The following is a 19,924-nucleotide window of genomic DNA, read 5'->3' as shown; positions in this document are numbered from 1 at the left end:
AGACATTACGAGTAAGCAAGTAGAATGGAAGGTACTACTCGGGATTCACTTCATTCTACGCTTTCTTCTACCGAACACACTTCCTCGTTATGTAAAATGTTTTGTATGTATATATATATATATATATATATATATATATATATATATATATATATATATATATATATATATATATAAATTTCTGACTCACATCAGGATCGAACCCAGGTCTTTCATTTGAAAGACGAAACCACTGCCAACCAAGTTACACAAGTCATAAAAGAAGCTGGAACCTGAGTACCACTGTACCCAAGGAATTACCTGGATAGGCTAATTGTGAGTCAGAAATTTATTTTTGTTCCATAAATAACTGTGTATTGATTGTTTCTATATATATATATATATATATATATATATATATATATATATATATATATATGTTGCATTTGCTCTCTCTCTCTCTCTCTCTCTCTCTTATACTTATACAATGAATTGCTCCATAGAGCATATCTGCATAACTTTGTCACCTCAGAAGGATCGAATTATTGTTACTGCAGTTCTTCAAAGCAATGGCTATCACGCTGAGATCTGTGGTATATCTTATTTTTTGTTGATGTTGTTGTTGTTACTTGGTCATAATGTTCTATACTATCTTTATTTTTATATTAAATGTCTTTGGGGAAGTCTCGTTTCATGTTATTTTGATAAAAATGGTTTTTTCAAGTACCTTCTAAAAGCTGTGGGCGTAATCTTTCCAGTTACACAAATCCTTTCTTAATTCTGTCGGATCTTTGATCATTCTTGACGAGTCGTTACCTACAGCAGTTGAGCAAATGGCGTGTTTGCTTCTTAATTTACGTCAAGACAGCAAAGGTCATTGAAAGGAAGAATCATCGAAGCAGGTTTTTCCATTGAGGTGTTCCCTTGATAAATAGATGTACATGAAACGAACGCTCAGTTAAAAGTCAGAGCAAAACAATACCCTGATCAAGTTGCCTCGTCACATGAAAGCTTCTGGTCTCTTTGATATGAGTTGGCGAGCTTTTATGCTTCACGGGGATGTTTATTAAATGTGTTTTGCACAACTTTCTTTTTGTTCGGTTTTTAATATTATATCGAAATCTACGCAAAGGAAATAAAAATACGTTAAGTATATATTTAAAATTGACGGAACAGTTAAGATGATTGGTGGAAACGCTGCAAGGAGAAATCACGAATGAAAAAGCTAATTTTGTGTTCAACATTCAAGCCTTGGGTAAAGTTGTTACCAAAATGTTTTTCTGAACGATGAAAATAATTCACTTTAAAAGTAAATGGATTATGACGCTTAAAATTTATTGCTTCCCTTTCAACTCAGTTTTTTGCTTTTGCAATAAATTGTATGATCCCTTTAGGGAATTGCTGGCTTCGAAATAAATTGCTTCATCATCTTTTTAATGAAAAGCTATGCCTTTGTTGGACGTTTATCCTACATCATAAATTGTTTTACCAACGCTAAACCCTCTCGCAAACAAAACATCATTAAAGGGTATTGGGGCGATCCATTTAGGTTTCGGAACTCTGTAGCTCACCGTAGTCTTATTGCGGTGTAAACGTTCTCCATAAACAAACAGTTGCGCATGAAAATAGGTGACCTAAATCTGAAAGTAACGAACACTCTGTGTTATGACGCTCGCTCCGGTGTTTGTACCCTAATAGAGCCCGGGGAAGTAGTCTTAGTAATATGCGGCTCGTCGGCCTCAGAGTTGAAAGAAAACAGAGATTCTAAGGAGAAATGAGGTAACATCACTTCAGGTAAACGAGGCCTTAACGACTCATTGGCATGTGTTAATATACCCCATATAACAACTGAACGTCAGTGTGTTAGAGAACGGAGAATTATTACTGAAGCTGAAGTGTCTTAAGCCTCAGCAGTAAACAACTAGACACATTTCCAAATGCTGGAAGAGATTTCATAACCTACTTACTAATACTCGGTAAACACTCCTTTCTTCAGTACTGATACTAGCAGTTTCCTCTATGGAACATATGTTAGAGAAATTCTCCATTAAAAAAAAAAAGCTGTACGTTATAAAAGTAACACAGTCACAAGCAAAATGAATTATAAATAAATAAAGACGGTGAAATGTTATGTAATAGGTGGAGAATTGAGCTTGTATGGATGTCATCAATGTTATTTCTCCCAGAACGTCAGCCAGCCGCCCGCCACCCCGCCTCAAAAAAGTCATAACTAAAAGTACGTGTATATCTTAGAAAGAAAAGTAATATCAAACCAGTGGCTTTTGACATTTAGAATACACTGTAATTAAAATTATGCAGAACGTTCAAGTGCAGAAAAAAGATAAAATATGCAAACAACCAAACGTCTTCTCATGGAACAGGAAGCGCAAGGAAATCCCAGAGGTAACGATCACCAAGAAGCAGTTATATATTAATGAAAAGCAAACAAAAGATTGCCCTTGAGCACTCGGAAGGTAGGCCAACTATTCATCCTGCCTCTATATATTAGCTTTATTCAGTGCTCCTCTCCCTCTTCAACATCGCCTTTGAAAATCTCTCTCTCTCTCTCTCTCTCTCTCTCTCTCTCTCTCTCTCTCTGAGTACGTTATATAAAAACTATCTAATTACCTTTTCTGTTAGGAATCTAATTACTGAATTATCATATTTATGAACCGGGAGAGTTTGAAAATTACTTCGTCTCTTAGAGTAGGTGAGATTTTGAGGTTCACATCGTCATCCGTCGTGGTTGAGAAAGACATGTTCTCTTCATTCAGTTATGATTCTTCAAGTTATATTCACATATTTTTCTTTATATACACACAAACATGTATATATATATATATATGTATATATATATATATATATATATATATATATATATATATATATATTTTACACACACACATATATATATATGTATATATATATCACACACACACACACACACACATATATATATATATATATATATATATATATATATATATATATATATGTGTGTGTGTGTGTGTGTGTGTGTGTGTGTGTGTATGTCTGTGTGTGTGTCGGTGTGAATGCATCCACAAAATCACTGAACTTAGGTTAGGTGTAATAAATGTTGCGGTTGTGCATGGGTTAGAGAGTAGAATCGAACGAGACAAAATATATAAAAGTAAGTCCTTGCATGGAAAAAAAAAGTTTTATGAGCAAAAGATACAATTCATCTCTTCTGACTTTTGAAAAACGTTCTTATTATGCAGCCATGGTATTTGTGCTTGCTCATCAAGATTTGTCAGTCAGAGGCAAAAAACTTCAGCTTGACTTACCAAGAAAAAAGTAAAATGCTTAGTTTCAGAGGAACATAATTCTCATAGTTCATTCCATGCATACGTTATAATGACTAAGAAACTCGATGGCATCCATCATATTAACGTTTTGACGAAGAGCTCTCCTGTTACTGAATCAAGAATAGTTGCGAGACCGCTATTTCACATAAAACGCCATTTCATTTTCCCAAAACGCCATTTTCGCGGAGGAACGGCATTTTCCCCTCGCATTTCTCAAGCGCATTCACATAAATATCTCTGCCTCTGAAAATATACTGCAAAGCCTTTGAAACTTATTTTCACTTTTCATGTAAACTATTTTTGCCTTTGAAATAAAACGAGAAATATGACGTGAATTTTAGCCTGCAACATAAATTTTCCAGCGACCGAATTCTCATGCAAATAAAGCCTCATTAAACGAGGCTGCGCCGAGTGTCAATTCTGACGTTCTTTGAGGCCTTATGCGGTACGAACGTTTTCATATGGCCAGTTTAGAAATGAATATTCCCTCGTAAAATGGTCTCGTTCGTGTATGAAACAACGAAAAATCCACACAGACATGACAAAGGAAAGCCTTTATTATGATTTTGTTTCTGTCCTCTGACTTTTAGGCACCGCCCAAGAAGTCATTAGTAGTGAGCCTGGCTCTTAACATTGCTGCTGTGGCTTCAATCTGGTGTAGAGTATTAGTCAATGACGAGAGTTTCGTGATAGTTCCTCGCACTTGAAAGCAAAAGACATAAGCGTACTGAATGGGGAAGGAATATCAAGTTCTTCAACATTAGGCCAAAGGGAGGTAATGAGAATCAAACATCCTTAAAAGGAATCCAAGGATTCTACATATCAGATGGAAGATATACGTAGAGTAAATGCAATTAGTTATTTACGAAGCACAATCCATGACATATAATGAAGTTTTCTGCCTCTGTGACTGAAAGCCTGAGAATGACTGAATGCTTTCATTCATGGCGGAAGAGCGATTTGTGATCAGGTGAAGCTGTTTTCTTGTATAACAAATATCAAAAAATAATTAATATCAGAGTAATTAATAAAAATATGAAACGAACTAGTAAAGCAGTAAAAATTTCTTACCAACCAGATTTTATGGAGTGCATTCCATTGCAGTAGATTTAGCAATATATCTTTTCTTAAACAGGGGAAAGAGAGAGAGAGAGAGAGAGAGAGAGAGAGAGAGAGAGAGAGAGAGAGAGAGAGAGAGAGAGAGAGAGTCTATCAAGTAGAATCTTGCATCATTTATCTTCTCCGCGCTGACTTTTGGCAGATACCAAGAAATATTCGAGATAAGATTCCGGGAGAAGAGTTCGTTTAGTTGGATTTTCCAGCAGATAAATCCCCGAAGAGGGCGATTTAGATGCGAGTATTCCAGAATCTCCGGCCAGGCAAGGAATTTGGAACTTGTACGTCGCCTCTTGAGTCCCTTGCATTCATTATTGCTTTTTTTTTTTTTGTACGTGCGAATAAAGCCTCTCATACCCACGAAGTTGACTTTTTTTTTAGCGACTACGATGGCGAAGAATTGCGTGTAAGGGATCGTGGGGGGGAAAAAAAGAGGAAATGTGAGAAGAATAGAACGGCGTATTAAAACGGCAACGGCATCATTATAGACGGTAAAAAGGCAGCGTAAATTGTTTCCAACTTCAAAGAACCTCTTCACTTTGTTTTCCTTCTTTCAAGATGCCGACATATTTTTGCTATCATAGATGTTCTTTTCCAGGGAGACTTGAGAAAGAAAATTCTACGGAAGTCTTTCAGATGTAACTGTAAGTTCACTTCTTACGTATTATTGGAAGTGAACTTACAACAACAATTTTTTTCAGTCATACATTATTATATGATTCTGTATCCAAGAAATTTCAGGGAACTTGGAACCCAATCGAACATTTTTAGCTAAAGTTTTATATTGGTCATTCTGACAGAAAAATTAAGCAACGTTGGAACTGCTCAGTTCTTGGATAGGTAACCATCAAGAAAAGCCAGACGTGGGCACATAATCGCCTTGAACATCATGCGACAGGGCATGGAGCTGACCACTTCTACCGAAGTTTCTCCGGCGCAGTCAAGTTTTCTGTACAACGCATAATCAAGGCCACCGAAAATAGATCTATCTTTAAGTGGTCTCGGGATAATGCTGTATGAGCCGCGGCCCACGCAACTCTCATTGGCTGTTGTGGCCTGTGTTGTTGCGTTGCCAGGAGCATGATTATGGCTAACTTTAACCTTAAATAAAATAAAAATTACTGAGGCTAGAGGGCTGCAATTTGGTATGTTTTATGATTGCAGGGTGGATGCTCAACATACCAATTTGCATCCCTCTAGCCTCAGTAGTTTTAAAGATCTGAGGGCGGACAGAAAAAAGTGCGGACGGACAGACAAAGCCAGCACAATAGTTTTCTTCTCAGAAAACTAAAAACTGAATCTAAAGAATAAATTACTAACCCTGAAATTCCCCCTTCTCCAAAGTCCCCGGCCCCAGCAAATACATTTTATTAATTACAACGAATATTGTAAGTGAAAGCCAAATCTGTCTGCCTGTCTGTTTCTGCCCTTATCTGCATCTCCATATGTTTCCCAGCACCCTTCGTCTACCCCCACTGGAATATAATTAGCGCCTTCAATAGCATCTGTTTAGTCACTCTGAGGGTCTTAAGAGATCCCGCTTCCCTGAGACGATTTTCTGACTAATTGCAGGGCAGGATTCAATCGCCTCTGAAATTACAGGTTATATGGAAGTGATATTTACTGTGCCGGGTGTCACTCACTTTCAGGTCTTCCAGGTGATACAATTACTGAATAGTGTCCCCATGATTGTTCGTGATATTGTTCTTTATCAGTATGCAATGTTTTGAACTACTTTGTTTAGCCATGGCAAGGTAAAGTTAGAGCTCACCTTATAGTGTTGACGCAGAGGATTATCGGTGGAAAATTTGGTTTCATGTTAACATTAGAGTTTTAGTGCTACGTCATTGTACTTTGATATTTTAACTTAGTAGAAACTACAGTAGCATAGTCATACAAAATAATGACTCGGCATAAATATCACTGCAGAATTCATTGGTTGAATTGGATCGCAGTTTCTTGTATGAAGTTTCCATGCATGATTTTAATATCTGTTTCTCGTCGTCTCTGGAGTCAATAGCTACAAAATCATGACTCTTGCCTCTCGAAATTCTCCGCGGGATTCTTTCCAGCTTCCAGGGAAAACAACAGATCGTGAACATAAATACAAGTCATAATCATTTCGGTACTTTTATGGCGTATAGTTCAGAGGGAGTCCTTACTTCATGTCTGTGTTTGTGGTTCGCAAACAGCTAAATATTTTTAGTGAAAATAGCTATTGAAAAACGTGTCGTGATTTTAGTCTCGATCAAAGCAAGCACAGATTTTAAAATAATATATGAACCCAAACAATTCCCGTTAATGAAGCTTTGATTTCCTGGCAAAACAATATAAGATAAAGTTTAAATTTTCACCAAGCCAGACTTTTGCAGTCTGAATTGTGAACTATTTATGTGACGGCAAAAATCTGAGTAAAATGCCAAGCAAAGAAATGCATGCAAAAGGCGGAACGATAAATTCCCAACGCAAACCACCTTGCTTGGCAGGTGAGTCATTTCATATTTCGGGGAAAAATATTTGGACAAAGTTTGTTCAAAGCGGAAATGTTGGATTTTATTGGACAGTAATAATGGAATATATCTCCGCCACCTGCGGAGAGTCAAGCGACTCAAATATGTTAGAATGGCGGTTGCTTCATTTTCAAGTTTCGTTATTTGTCAGTTATTGTTAATATTACTTTTTCATTATACTTCTCTACACAGTTTGTTAATTCATGTAACTACTTTTTTTTATTTTCAACAAGAAAAAAACAAGTAAATTTACGAAAAGATTTATCAAACATTTTCCTGAAAAATGTATACCACGAAGCAAGCTTTCATGCACTAAAATTACATTGCCTCTTCATCGTTGGCAAAATTATTCAGAACGTAATTGATTTTTCCTTTTAAATATTATGTGTTTTAAATCTTTACTGAAATTATATTCATGAAAATTAAAATCAGCCATGCCTCCCACAAAGGTCTGTTCTTATTAGTCTTTGCAATTATTCGCAGTTCGTCTAATTCTTTATTTGTTCGTCTATAAATATGGCCTTTAGTGTAATAATTTCTTGGTAATTATCTTACCTGGATTACCACTTTTAATACGAAAAACACAGGTAACATTCTTCCAGAAATATGCTGACATGGCGCGGAGATGATAACTGAAATCTGCTATCTCTAGTTTATTTATTATATATGATAAGTGTTCGATAAAGTTCAGTATAGTATATAAGTAATCTTTAATTTGAAAACTTACTTTATTCTTGAATCCTGGTTGGTAAATGACATGTAAAATTGTTGGATAAAAAATCGTCTTTGTTACAGCCATATTATCGAATCTATCAGTATTTATGGACCTTTCAAGAAGTTTACCAGAGAGTGTTCAACAATGGACTGCAACAGCGACACAATGATTTAAAAAAATTATTGATATCTTCTGTTTTTTTTTAAATAGATTTTTACTGAAAACTCCAAAATTGCAAGTAATATCTCGTTCTAAACCGAATTCTTTTCAAGGTTTTATAACCACGAAGGATAAGACTTTATTCAATTTCATATGTACTTATAATCTGTTAAAATAAAACTACATTTTTTATATATGTATGTATGTATGTATGTATGTATGTATGTATGTATGTATGTATGTATGTATGTATGTATGGATACGTTCATAGATCCCGAAACCGTAAGTTTGTGCTTGCGCTGGAGACATGAAAGGGCGTGAATTTAACGCTGCATCACGAAGACTGTAAAAGCGATTTTTACCACCAGATTTTCTCACAAACACATCTTTTGAAAGCAGAAATATGTCCGCATCTGAAAAGCGGGAAAACAAAGTGCGGAAGTAAAGAACGAGTTCTTTGAGGCCGAAAACAATTTCATCTGCGTTTTTTTGGCGTCCGTAATGATGTCGTTACTGTTTTCGTATGTTCCTTCGTTCTTCACGGCGGTCCCTTTTCCTCCCTGATTCTTTAATAAAAAGTCCGCATCGCGGATACAAAAGACTTCATTCGCACACACAAGAAAGCAATAATGAATGCAAGGGCCCCCAGAGAGAGAGAGAGAGAGAGAGAGAGAGAGACCGGCTTCCAAGTTCCAAATTTCTCGCCCGGACGAAGGTTTTGGTAAACTGGCATCTAAATCGCCCTCCTTTGGGATTTATCTGCTGGAAAATCCAAGTGAACGATTTCTTTTCTTGGAATCTTATCTGGAATATCTCTGTCCTTATCGTTCAAGAGTTACAGTGAGGAGGTGAAATAATGCAAGATTTTACTCAATATACTTCACCTTCTTTCTGTCTGTCTGTCTGTGTGTCTGTAAAGACAATTATTATTCTTCCACAATTCTGCCTTAATATGTTCGTAAATGTATGCATAGTTACTAACTAATATATATATATATATATATATATATATATATATATATATATATATATATATATATATATATATATATATATATATATATATATATATATATATATCATAAATTATATACACATCTATACACATACATATATGCATATGTATACATATACATGTATGTATGTATATATATATATATATATATATATATATATATATATATATATATATATATATATATATATATATATATATATATACCAGTAACAATCGAAAACACGTGAAGACAGTGGGGGTTAAAAAGAAGATAACACATCAGGAATTATTTAGTAAAATAATGTGTCAAGACTTTACCCAATTATAAAGCAGAATTAAGTAAAAATATATTATGGATCTTCTCATGATCGTATTAAAGCAGCGGCGCCTCATCCCTATCGCATAATTTATGAGACGCCAGTGATATTATTTAACACACATATATCCTGATTGTGTTATGACGCAAATAACAGATGTAATTCATTATGTATGACTGAGACTGGGCGCTGAATCTTAGGGAATAAACGTAAAATATAATTATTGGGTGTTGAGAATTCTTGTCATAATTACTCTCTCTCTCTCTCTCTCTCTCTCTCTCTCTCTCTAATCCGGTTTTATCACTGACCCATTTGCTATCTGAGCATTGCTTATAGTTTTTTGTTTTCCTCACCATCACGCTCAGTTATTCCTCCTGGAATTATTCAGCGTGACCTCAACGCTCAGTGTGTGATGTGTCAAGGAATGATTCCGAGTTGACTGGCTTAATTATAAGCCAATATAGTAATGAGAATTTTTGAAAATGCTCTGAGGTTGTTCGACTGTTTATTTTCGTTTATTGTTATCTTTTGCGACGGTATTCATATTAGGGTTTATTTCAATATATTTTTTTCGTTTTTTTTTTTTAATTTCCACTAACAATGAGTAACAGTGGGAAGCTTGGAAAATTAACATTTATTCATCCTTTACACCATTTAGTTAACTGTTTGTGTTGTCAATGGCGTACTTATGCTTCATTCTTTGTACTGAGGTAATGTTCGGCATAATGTTACCGAATTTACGAGAAACGAATGTCCAGCTCACTTCAAATGTATATTAGTGAACTTGATTTAAAAAAGAATTTTCTTCTCATACACAAACTTGCGTTTATATGAAGTGATAAATGCCTACATGTTTTTCCTGATCATAAAAAAAAAAAAAACACAGTATGTAGCTGCCATGTAATTTACGGTCTTGCATATTAGCTTTTAATTTTTAGTAAATGCTTGTGATCGAGCAAGAGAGAAAATTCTGATGAATATATTACTGATACATAATTGTATTTTCTCTCTCTCTCTCTCTCTCTCTCTCTCTCTCTCTCTCTCGCTCTCTCTAAAGTAAAGAGAAGAAGTGCATTTTAATTTCGAAATCAGGGTGTTGTAATGCTTTCCAAGTCAACAAATTTATTCTAGAATTCGAGTGAATTTCTCTCTCTCTCTCACAAACACACACACACACACACACATATGCGCGCGCGCGTGTGTGCGTGTACACAAATAAAGGAAATCTCATAACAAGGCAGTTAACATATTGATGATACTTGTACCTTATTATGATGAGAGCTCCTCTTAAAGAAATGGAAGTGACCTAATGTCGTTAACCTTTTCGGATAAGCCTTAGTTGAGAGCGCTTACTATGGTCAGTGGTTTTAAAGCTTTAAATGAAAATAAATAACGAATAAACGAAGAGAAAGCGCGTTTTCACGACCCTTGGCAACTGCGTTTGAAGATGAAGTTCGAGCGTTAAGGACCGGCCGGGTAAGTGGTACTGTCCAGCTGTGCGTTTGGTTGTGCCGTTTCATCTTTTATCGGTGCGGTTGATTCGTCTAATTCTCGTCTAATTGCGTCCCACTGGGTTCAGGTATGTTCTTTCTCGATTTTTGTTTCAGCTTTCTTGAAATCCTTAACTTGTTAAGTGTTATTTATTATTTGTGTGTCTTGGGTTACTTACGATTTAGCAGTTTATGAAGTGCATGCTTAATTCCATCTCAATATTTGGCAGTGGTATTCGAGAATCTCCGAAGTCTTTGCAAAAGGGAACACTCGAGTTGTAATGGAAACAATGAAATGTTAGAATTTAAGATTATGGTAAATTATTCGTTCTTTACTTTTAAAAGCAAAAAATGATGTGAAATCTGCGAGTACCGAAGAGAATTTCTTTTTCACTTTTCGCCTCTGGCACGGCCTCTTATTTTGGGATGGGGACGGCCGCCATATGTTTACTAACTTCAGTAGGGTTCTTTTCTGGTTCGTTTTTATTATAAGAATCAGACGATAAGAAAATCTCAAAAGACCATATTTTCAGTCCTAATATCGAGTAAGAGCGTATTGTATACAGCCCTCGTTCAGATAACTTGAAACTGTCTAGCGAGTGTTGGGTTCATACCGTTCGTTGGCTATATTATTTGTATAAATCTCTTAAATACTTTGGATATTCAGTTTTGATAGCCTTATGAGTTATGCTAAATTCTAAACATATTTCTAGGTTGGATAGGCCGCCAGCGTGGCTCGAACACTACTACAGGAGTAACCCTTCTCAAGGTGCTCTGATGTAAAGGGCATCACTGGGTTACTTCTGTGGTTTAGGAATAAGTAGACCTAAGCACATAGGCTTTCCTAGTCTTTTTCTGACGGCAAGATGAAACTTTTAGTAAAGTCCAGTCATACTTCTTGTTCACGCACACTATTGTCTATTGTAAAGGAGACAAAACGGACAAGAGTCTGAAAGGATCACTTTTACAGTGGGAAATTAAGACAGCTTTTAATAATAATAATAATAATAATAATAATAATAATAATAATAATAATAATAATAATAAAAGTCCTTGCTAGTAACACACTCGGGATTCTCCGCCTTGTATATCAGTTTAACAAAAAATAAAATATATTTCATTTTTACAGTTTGTTCTGATTTTGATAAATTTTCGGTTTGTTTGACTTGCTTTATTTATGTACGTTTTCATTTAATTCATTTATTGTTTTCTTCCTTCCAGAGGCCTGATTTCCATCCTGAGATTACACGGCTGACCTGTTATGTGTAAGTAGATATAATTAATGCCTTTAAATGTACTGTAATTTATGATTTATAACGGAGTCATAGTTACTTCATCCACCACTATTTTATAGTAGGGGATTGTAGACGCTGAGAGTACCTGTTCTCTCTCTCTCTCTCTCTCTCTCTCTCTCTCTCTCTCTTACTGTTTTCTCCGCCATGTACAGAATATTTTGGGTCTGTGTACATTAGGTCTGTTCTGCTAGGGTCGTTCAGTGGTAACTTTCTCAAAATGGGTTTAAATGCTAAAAGGTACTTTGCACAAGTACCTTTGTGGCGTTCTTGCTCTTGTCTGATTTCCCTATTGTGGTTGCATGCCGGCTTCGTGTGGAAAAGCAATTATCTGCAGTGGGTATTATCTCTCTTTTTTTCGTTTAGACAGTAGTCTACATGGCCATCGGTTTCTCAGTTACGAACCACTTCAATAAAATGGTGCTCAAAGCAAAACATCTACTAATTGTCGGTTGAATGAGCGGTTCGGCATTTACAGAAAAAGAGAGAGAAAGAGAAAAAATCATCCCTTTGGGATACGGATAGATAGAAGCTATTCCGGGGAATCGCTGCCGTGTCGGAAGAGCCTTTGCATAATGCACACGCTGCAGCTGCCGAAAGGCTTTTTGAGTGAATGCCACCTGGGACCTCCGAACAACCCTTGATTACTGCTGCCACAGTCAAAGAAACGTGCCAATAAAGTAATGGAGTAGCTTCAAAGAGCACCTTGTTGGTATGGCTGCTGCGGCTCATCGAATTCCAATACTTTTCGGGCGGAATGTTATTTTAAGAAGTTCCTCTTCTTTTATTTAGTTCAGATCTAGAGATGGATCCGATGATACCCAATGAAATTTTGTTTTATTATTCTCTATCAAAGCGCCTCTGCACAACTACCGAGTCTTTTCAGTCCTTTTTTTTTTTGTATAAAGGCAGAAAAATTCGCTTTGCTTCAATCTCTTAAGAATGTAGTCTTGTGATGATGATTTTTATAAGTCAATCAGTGTAATGAAATGGGAAAGTTTCCGTAGGGGGTTAGTGCCGTCAGTGCACCTCATACGGTGCACTGTAGGTATTACTTGAGGTTCTTGCGGCGTGCCTTCGGCTCCTAGCTGCAACCCTTTTCGTTCCTTTTACTGTACCTCCTTTCATATTCTCTTTCTTCGATCTTACGTTCCACCGTCTCCTAGCAATTGATTCATAGTGCACTGCGAGATTTTCCTCCAGCTACACCTTTCAGATCTTTGTACTGTCAGTTTCCGTTTCAGCCCTGAATGACCCCAAAGGTCCCAGCGCTTAGACTTTGGCCTAAATTCTATATTCAACTCAGCTCAACTCAACTCAACGAAATAGGAAAGTCATTACTTTAGAGGAAGACGATTCTCGATAAAATTTACTGATTGTCACTTTTTATTAGGCATCCCCTATATACGATTAATTAAAAAAAAAATTTCTCATGGAAAGCAAAAAGCAAAAAAAAAAAAAGAATCACAATTGTACGAAAAGGTTTTAGATCTTACAAAGAAAAGGGTTAAAAAGTAGCAGTAATGCGCATCAACAGAAGACAAAATTTGCATTATCACGAATAAGTAAGTAGCTTTGAGGAGAAATATTTAAAGATGATAAATTGCTCCATACTAACCTAACAATAACACGTACAATCATACATAATGCATACTTTATTGTCTAGGGTAACACGTACAAAAGGTATTTATATATACGTATTTATTAGTTAACAATCAAGCTGTTTAATTTTACTAGACTTATTATTTTTCTCCAGAATTGGGTTGTTTTTTCCAAGCACATTCAATCACCGTTAAATTCTGAAAGTAGTGGTTAGGCTTTTAGGATGGAAATGTCTACTTCATGTACTAGCACTGTGAGATTGTGGGTGCTTGTTTTTGTTTTATACAATACGTTAGGCAGCCGATCGAGACTACGGTCTACCCCAAAGCCAAATCAAAAGTCCTTCAAAAGAAGGCATCGTGCTTACCCCATACAAAATGGGAAAACAAGCACGTTAAAAGAAGAAGAAGAAGAAGAAGAAGAAGAAGAAGAAGAAGAAAGAACGCAAATGCCGTTTCTAACTTCTCTAAACCATAAATCGAAATAGAGAGTATGTTGTTAAATGACAGGTATTCCAAATGAGAGATATTTGTTTGTATAGGAATCAAAGACCGAGTGATTACAGAGACATATATTTGTATGGGAAGATGTAACTAGGAAGAAACTCAGTAAAGTGTGTTTTAGGTTTTCATTCGCTCTCAGGCTAGCCGATATTGGAACTGGATATAGGCCAAAATGCTCTTGGCAAGAAAGTCTTAATAGGAAATCGTTATCACTTGAAATCTGTTCTAGAAGCACGCATTATCTGGCTTGGTGTACGCTAATATACCAGTACTTTGATAAATCCAGGCTTTTGCAAAAAAAAACTAGTGGTTAGAATGAAATTTGAAATTGCAGTACGTGGTGGGATTCAATAGTTACCAGCCTGAAGTTGAAATATTCTAAGTAAGTGTATCTTAGTTTAACCAGACCACTGAGCTGATGAACAGCTCTCCTAGGGCTGGCCCGAAGGATTAGATTTATTTTACGTGGCTAAGAACCAATTGGTTACTAGCAACGGGACCAACAGCTTATTGTGGAATGCGAACCACATTATAGCGAGAAATGAATTTCTATCACCAGAAATAAATTCCTTTTATTCTTCATTGGTCGGTCGGAGATTCGAACTCGCGGCCAGCAGAGTGCTAGCTGAGAACGGAACCCACTCGCCCAACGAGGAACCAATGAAGTTGTTATTTACAGTATATGAAGTGCTGAATTGTCTAGGTTTAGAACACCGTCGCTTTCAGATATACTGTTGATTAGGTAAACTGTTTAGCTTGTTCATATTGCTCTACCACTGACTAAATTTGAAAGTTGAGTAAACTTAATTATGTTACCTTTCGTATCATTAGAGGTGGTTTTATTACTGCCTCTCACTTCTTTGTGCACTTTGTTTTTTTTATTTTAAGATTGTAGTATGGGTACGAACATTTGGTTGCCAATTTAGTCAGCCGTGTTTGTTAATGCGTGAGCTGTTTGCACCCCTTACCCTGTTCATGCCTGTTTACCCTGCATTCATGTCTAAACATGTCGGGGAAGACAAAATATTAATATTAGGTCTTGTAGTTCTGAATACGTGTCGATGTGGTAGAGACGTGTGCAATTGTCTGACATTGGATCAACCTAAGGACAACTCTTGATGTCTTGGAAAATAAAAGAAAAACCACAGCAAAAGGCAAAGGTGTTCGTGACTGAGAAGAACTTATTGACTATTTCACGGAGTTGTAAGATTTAGGACAAGGGGGAAAATAGTTCTTGTTGCGGCAAGAGCACTGCAAATGTGAGAAGGAGGAGAGAAGGTTAGTATAAGTTATGTACACCAGGAATGGGAGAGCATGAGACTAAAAGAGAAAGTTTATGGGAAAGTTTGAATTGTTCTGTGCCTGACTGGTCAGGTGACCAACTGGTAGCAGTGAGTGATGTGAATGCTAAAGTAGGTGGTGGAGAAATAGTTGGTTCTCCTGGTAAGTTTAGAGTGGCTGGAGTGAATGAGGATTAGGAGAACCGTATTTGAAAAGGCTGTAAATGGTATTTGGTTGTTGGTATACTGAGGGAAATGAGTTGAGTGGTAGATTGAAAAATAAAGTTGAAGGATGTAATGAGTGTAAACAATAATAATCATAAGCTATGCGAAGTAAATAGTGGATGTGTATAAATGAATGTGAGACAAGTTGTAGGTTATGAGACTAATTGCAACAAATCTTAGAATTCAAAACAATGTTGTCCCCGTTTCAAACCGTACCACTTTTAATGAATGCAAGCGGAGAATCGTTATTTAATTGTTAAGAAGAATGCCATAGAACAGGGATACAAGACAAGTTGACGATTATTAGCTAGATATGTAAGTGGTATGGGCCTAGTTAATCATAATTCTTTACATGGTCTAGCTGTTCCCTTTCCCACAAAAATATGTTTTGAAACGAAGTGTTGAAACAGTTAGTTAGCTCAAGTGATTCGACGAATGAAGGAAATAATATTATCTGTTAACCTTTTAGAAACTCGGTCTGTTTTTCATTAAAGCTAAAGGATTCCAAGATGAGCAGTAACAGTAACCTTTCCATCCGTCAGTTATAAAGGTTGGAGTTCGGTTCGCAGCTGATGTAGGTTTAGTGTAGACGCTACTGTCCCAGCACGACTGTACGCGCCCTCTTATGGAGTACAACCCTATTGGAGAAGTAGCTTTTACACTAAACTTCCATCATACATTAACGTGAACTCCAAATTTATAACTGACGGATGGAAAGGTTAATAATTTGGAATCTTTTAGTTTCCATGAGAAACTCGCTCATTTCCAAACAATTCAGTCGATAACAGTATTGTTCCATTTAGTCGTCAAATCAGTTATTGGGTATGAATCCTTACTTTGAGCTGACACAATTATTTCAACACTTTTAACAAGGGAGTGAACGGAGTGATAGAGTAAGATGAAATGGCCAATAATGGGTGACACACTGGAGGTAAATACTGAAAAATCCAGATCAGGAGAACAAAGCTGCGTTTATAATGTCATAAAATCCTAAACTTTGTCCACGACACTAATTTTCAGTATAGAATGATAAGCAATAGGGTTTCTAGCTTTGTGGCATTGGACACACTGATCAATTAAGCAATAAGCAAAACTGGGTACGGTAATGATTTCTGTGTTCTCTTAAATGACAGGTTAGTTAAATTACACGTACACCAACATACATACACACACACACACACACACACATATATATATATATATATATATATATATATATATATATATATATATATATATATATTTAAAAAATCACAGTAGATGCTGACTGACTGTGTGTATGGCAGATCCCACAGCAGAAAAACAGGCAGAGTTTCAGTACTAGCGCTTTTCAAGTTTGATGCGGCACGAACGAATCGTGCCCCGACGATGCGTCAATGAACGTGAAAGCGCTTGGTACTGAATTCTGCCTGTCTTTTTCCTGTGGATTCGCTTATATATATATATATATATATATATATATATATATATATATATATATATATATATATATATATATATATACAGTATATATTATATAATTATGTTTATATAGAAGAATCACTTGGGAAACAGACCCGACAAACATCACAGGTACAGGGATAAAGGCATGTATGTCTCTCACAAGATCAAGTTTATTATGCCAACGTTTAACATCACATGATGTATCTCCAAGGCTGGAAAATTACAGACTATAAATACTTGAAACATCACTTACATAACGGGAAAAAACTTCAAAAATATTTTTTTTACGTTTACAAATACAAAAAGTAAAACAAGAACCTGAAAGGAGCTAAAAAGTGACTACAAAGACAGGGAGAAATTAAACATACGAAAGATACCTATAGCGAGCGTGGAGAGTAAACAAACAGGCAATTATGCTACAAACAGTTGTGTGGATGATGATTGGGTTTTAAGATTTGGGGTACAATCTAGCCTTGAATTCATCATTTCACTGGTGTAAGCTTTAGAGCCACTTCCCGTACTGTAACTGGTACATATATTTGACAAAGGCTCTTGTGTAGCTTACCTGTCAAATAAAACTTGAGTAGCTCTCGGACCAATAGTCCAATAGATAATTTCCTCCATCACCTATTTTGGTGCCGGAGCCTTTGTGATTGTGCATGTTATTTGTCCCACTTAGCATCCGTGGCCATACGTTATGCACGTACGATGGTATCCTACTGTCTAGTACCAGAGGCCCCTCGGTCCCTTAAGCAGAACAGCACGACCTGGCTGTGTGATGGAGGATGGTGCTCGGAGTTTTACTAGAGTTTGTGTTGGAATTTTAAAGTGCTCCACTCTTTTGTTTCTGTCAACTCATTTTGTTTACGTCGAGCCTTTCGTATATTTGTTTTATTTTTGATTTCTATATAGCTATCTAATGTGCGTTTTATTTTCACACGTACTGGACTTCCACAGTGGAATATAATGGGCTTTTTGGCTGTTCTATATAAATGTGGGCTCATTTTGAATTATAATATTGTTTATAGATCCCAGAAAATCATTGTCTGATGTTTCAGATTTATATAAGTATAAACGTGTCCTCTCGAGTGGATTCATCACAAATAATAGATAATGTGCGTTCTTAAAATGATTGAACAACATCAAGGCCATGCTACGCGTACTTGACAATTGCACATAAATAGAATATTATCTGTAATTCTTTTATTAATGTTATTATGCCTGTTTACTTACGTGTGGGAGCAGTGAGTTATAAACAACAAGGAATATTAATCACAGTCTAAAACATTAAAAAGTTCTCGATAGGCACCTGTCAATAGTTAGGTCTTTTCAAAGGGAATCACGTCCCATCATGTTGTTGAAATTGTCAGAATGACTCATGGCCAACACAGATCTTCACTTATGAGTCAAACCTCATGTTGATGTAAGTATTGTGATAACAGTAACGGAAAACAACTACATCACTAATTATGGAACAAGAGAGAGAGAAAAGGGGAGATAATGCTATTCAAAATCACAATCAAATGGAGGTTTATCAAAGCGTTCGGTTTTTAATTCATTTGAAGCATCTAATGTCTTTGGAAGTGTTCTTACCATTTACTCTTCAACGTGCAGGTCGCAGATCTGATGATAAACGAGGTTTGTGTATGTGCATACATGAGAGAGAGAGAGAGAGAGAGAGAGAGAGAGAGAGAGAGAGAGAGAGAGAGAGAGAGAGAGAGAGAGAAAAGGGTTGGGTGTTATGTAGCTTCACCTGATCATATATTTCTTTATGGAACTTATAATAAAAGTAATAGGAAACTGAAAACCAAAATACGTTTTTAAGTAAACGGTGACCCTAAAGAATTAATGGGTTGATATTTTTCCTTTTAATCTATCCGGCAGTATTTGCATACATACAATGCATTACTTCTTACTGCACCGTTAGAGTGACTAATTTAGATTTTTCACTTTTAAAATATTATTCCTTTTCTTTTTACACGGCCAGCTATTGGTGTTATTTCTTGCAAGGACCTCGCATTAACAATACTTTAGAATTCTGTGTACAACTCCATGCTGTGAGAACACTTGGTATGCGCAGGACCAAGTTCTTATTGGTTTTTTTAATTATGCCTCGATGCCTCAAGGCCAGAGACTGTCTTCTTTTGATTTCCGTTTAAAATCAGGAAGACGGCATGCCTCAAGGCTTGTGACTGTCTTCTTTCCAATTCCGTTTAAAATCAGGAGAACGGCATGCCTCAAGGCTAGAGACTGTCGTCTTTTCATTTCCGTTTAAATTAGGAAGACGGCGTGCCTCAAGGCTGTAGACTATCCTCTTTTGATTTCTGTTTAAAATCAGGAAGACTGCAGTGCATGGGGGTCGTTTTATTGTGATTAACAGAAGAATTTCGTTTAAACACCTGAAGTTCTTTTGCAAACCTGTCAGCCCTGCGAACAGGAATATTTATTCTGAATGATGCTTTTCCCATTCATGAGACACGCTCTGTGTCCCACCTTACTCTCAAGGACTGCTTTGTATTGAAATATTTCAATTTTGTAAAGTTTCTTATGGATATCCGTATGTTTGCTATCAGAATTACATGCAAGCAATTGCTTGAGTTGGCAAACTAATAGCAGCAAACGGTGAAGTTTATTTTTTTTTCTTCTTGTTGAGCTGATGATTAAAATTTAGCCACATTAGGAGCCCAACATATGGTTTTTGGGTTATTGAAATTAATTATTACATTTTACAATGATTGAGAAAGCTTGATAATTCACGAAGGTATATTGGGGTGGAAAGATTTGACGATTACCATGAAGAATGGTCTTATAACTACATTACTACTCCCAGCTGAGTTATGCTCGTGGTGTTTGACAGCAGCCTTTGAATAGTAGATAACAGGAGAAAATCGGAGAAGCGGTAAAAATAAGCAACTGGCGAAGAAATAATTCCCTGTGCTGAGAAAATACTTTCTTGGATGGAAGCATTTT

General features: G+C 36.2%; 1 long non-coding RNA gene across 2 annotated transcripts in view; it reads left to right on the top strand.

The window, feature by feature from the left end:
• Positions 1-11,824: 11,824 nt before the first annotated feature.
• LOC136833328 (uncharacterized) overlaps positions 11,825-19,924 on the top strand; it is a 157,661-nt gene continuing 149,561 nt past the window's right edge. For both annotated transcript variants that reach the window (XR_010851437.1, XR_010851438.1), the window contains exon 1: positions 11,825-11,874. This is a non-coding gene — a long non-coding RNA (uncharacterized lncRNA). The remainder of the gene's footprint in view (positions 11,875-19,924) is intronic.

The sequence above is a fragment of the Macrobrachium rosenbergii genome, chromosome 51 (genome assembly GCF_040412425.1).
Source record: "Macrobrachium rosenbergii isolate ZJJX-2024 chromosome 51, ASM4041242v1, whole genome shotgun sequence".
In the NCBI taxonomy this organism is placed as follows: Eukaryota; Metazoa; Arthropoda; class Malacostraca; order Decapoda; family Palaemonidae; genus Macrobrachium; species Macrobrachium rosenbergii.
This window is presented reverse-complemented; position numbering and strand designations above follow the sequence as displayed.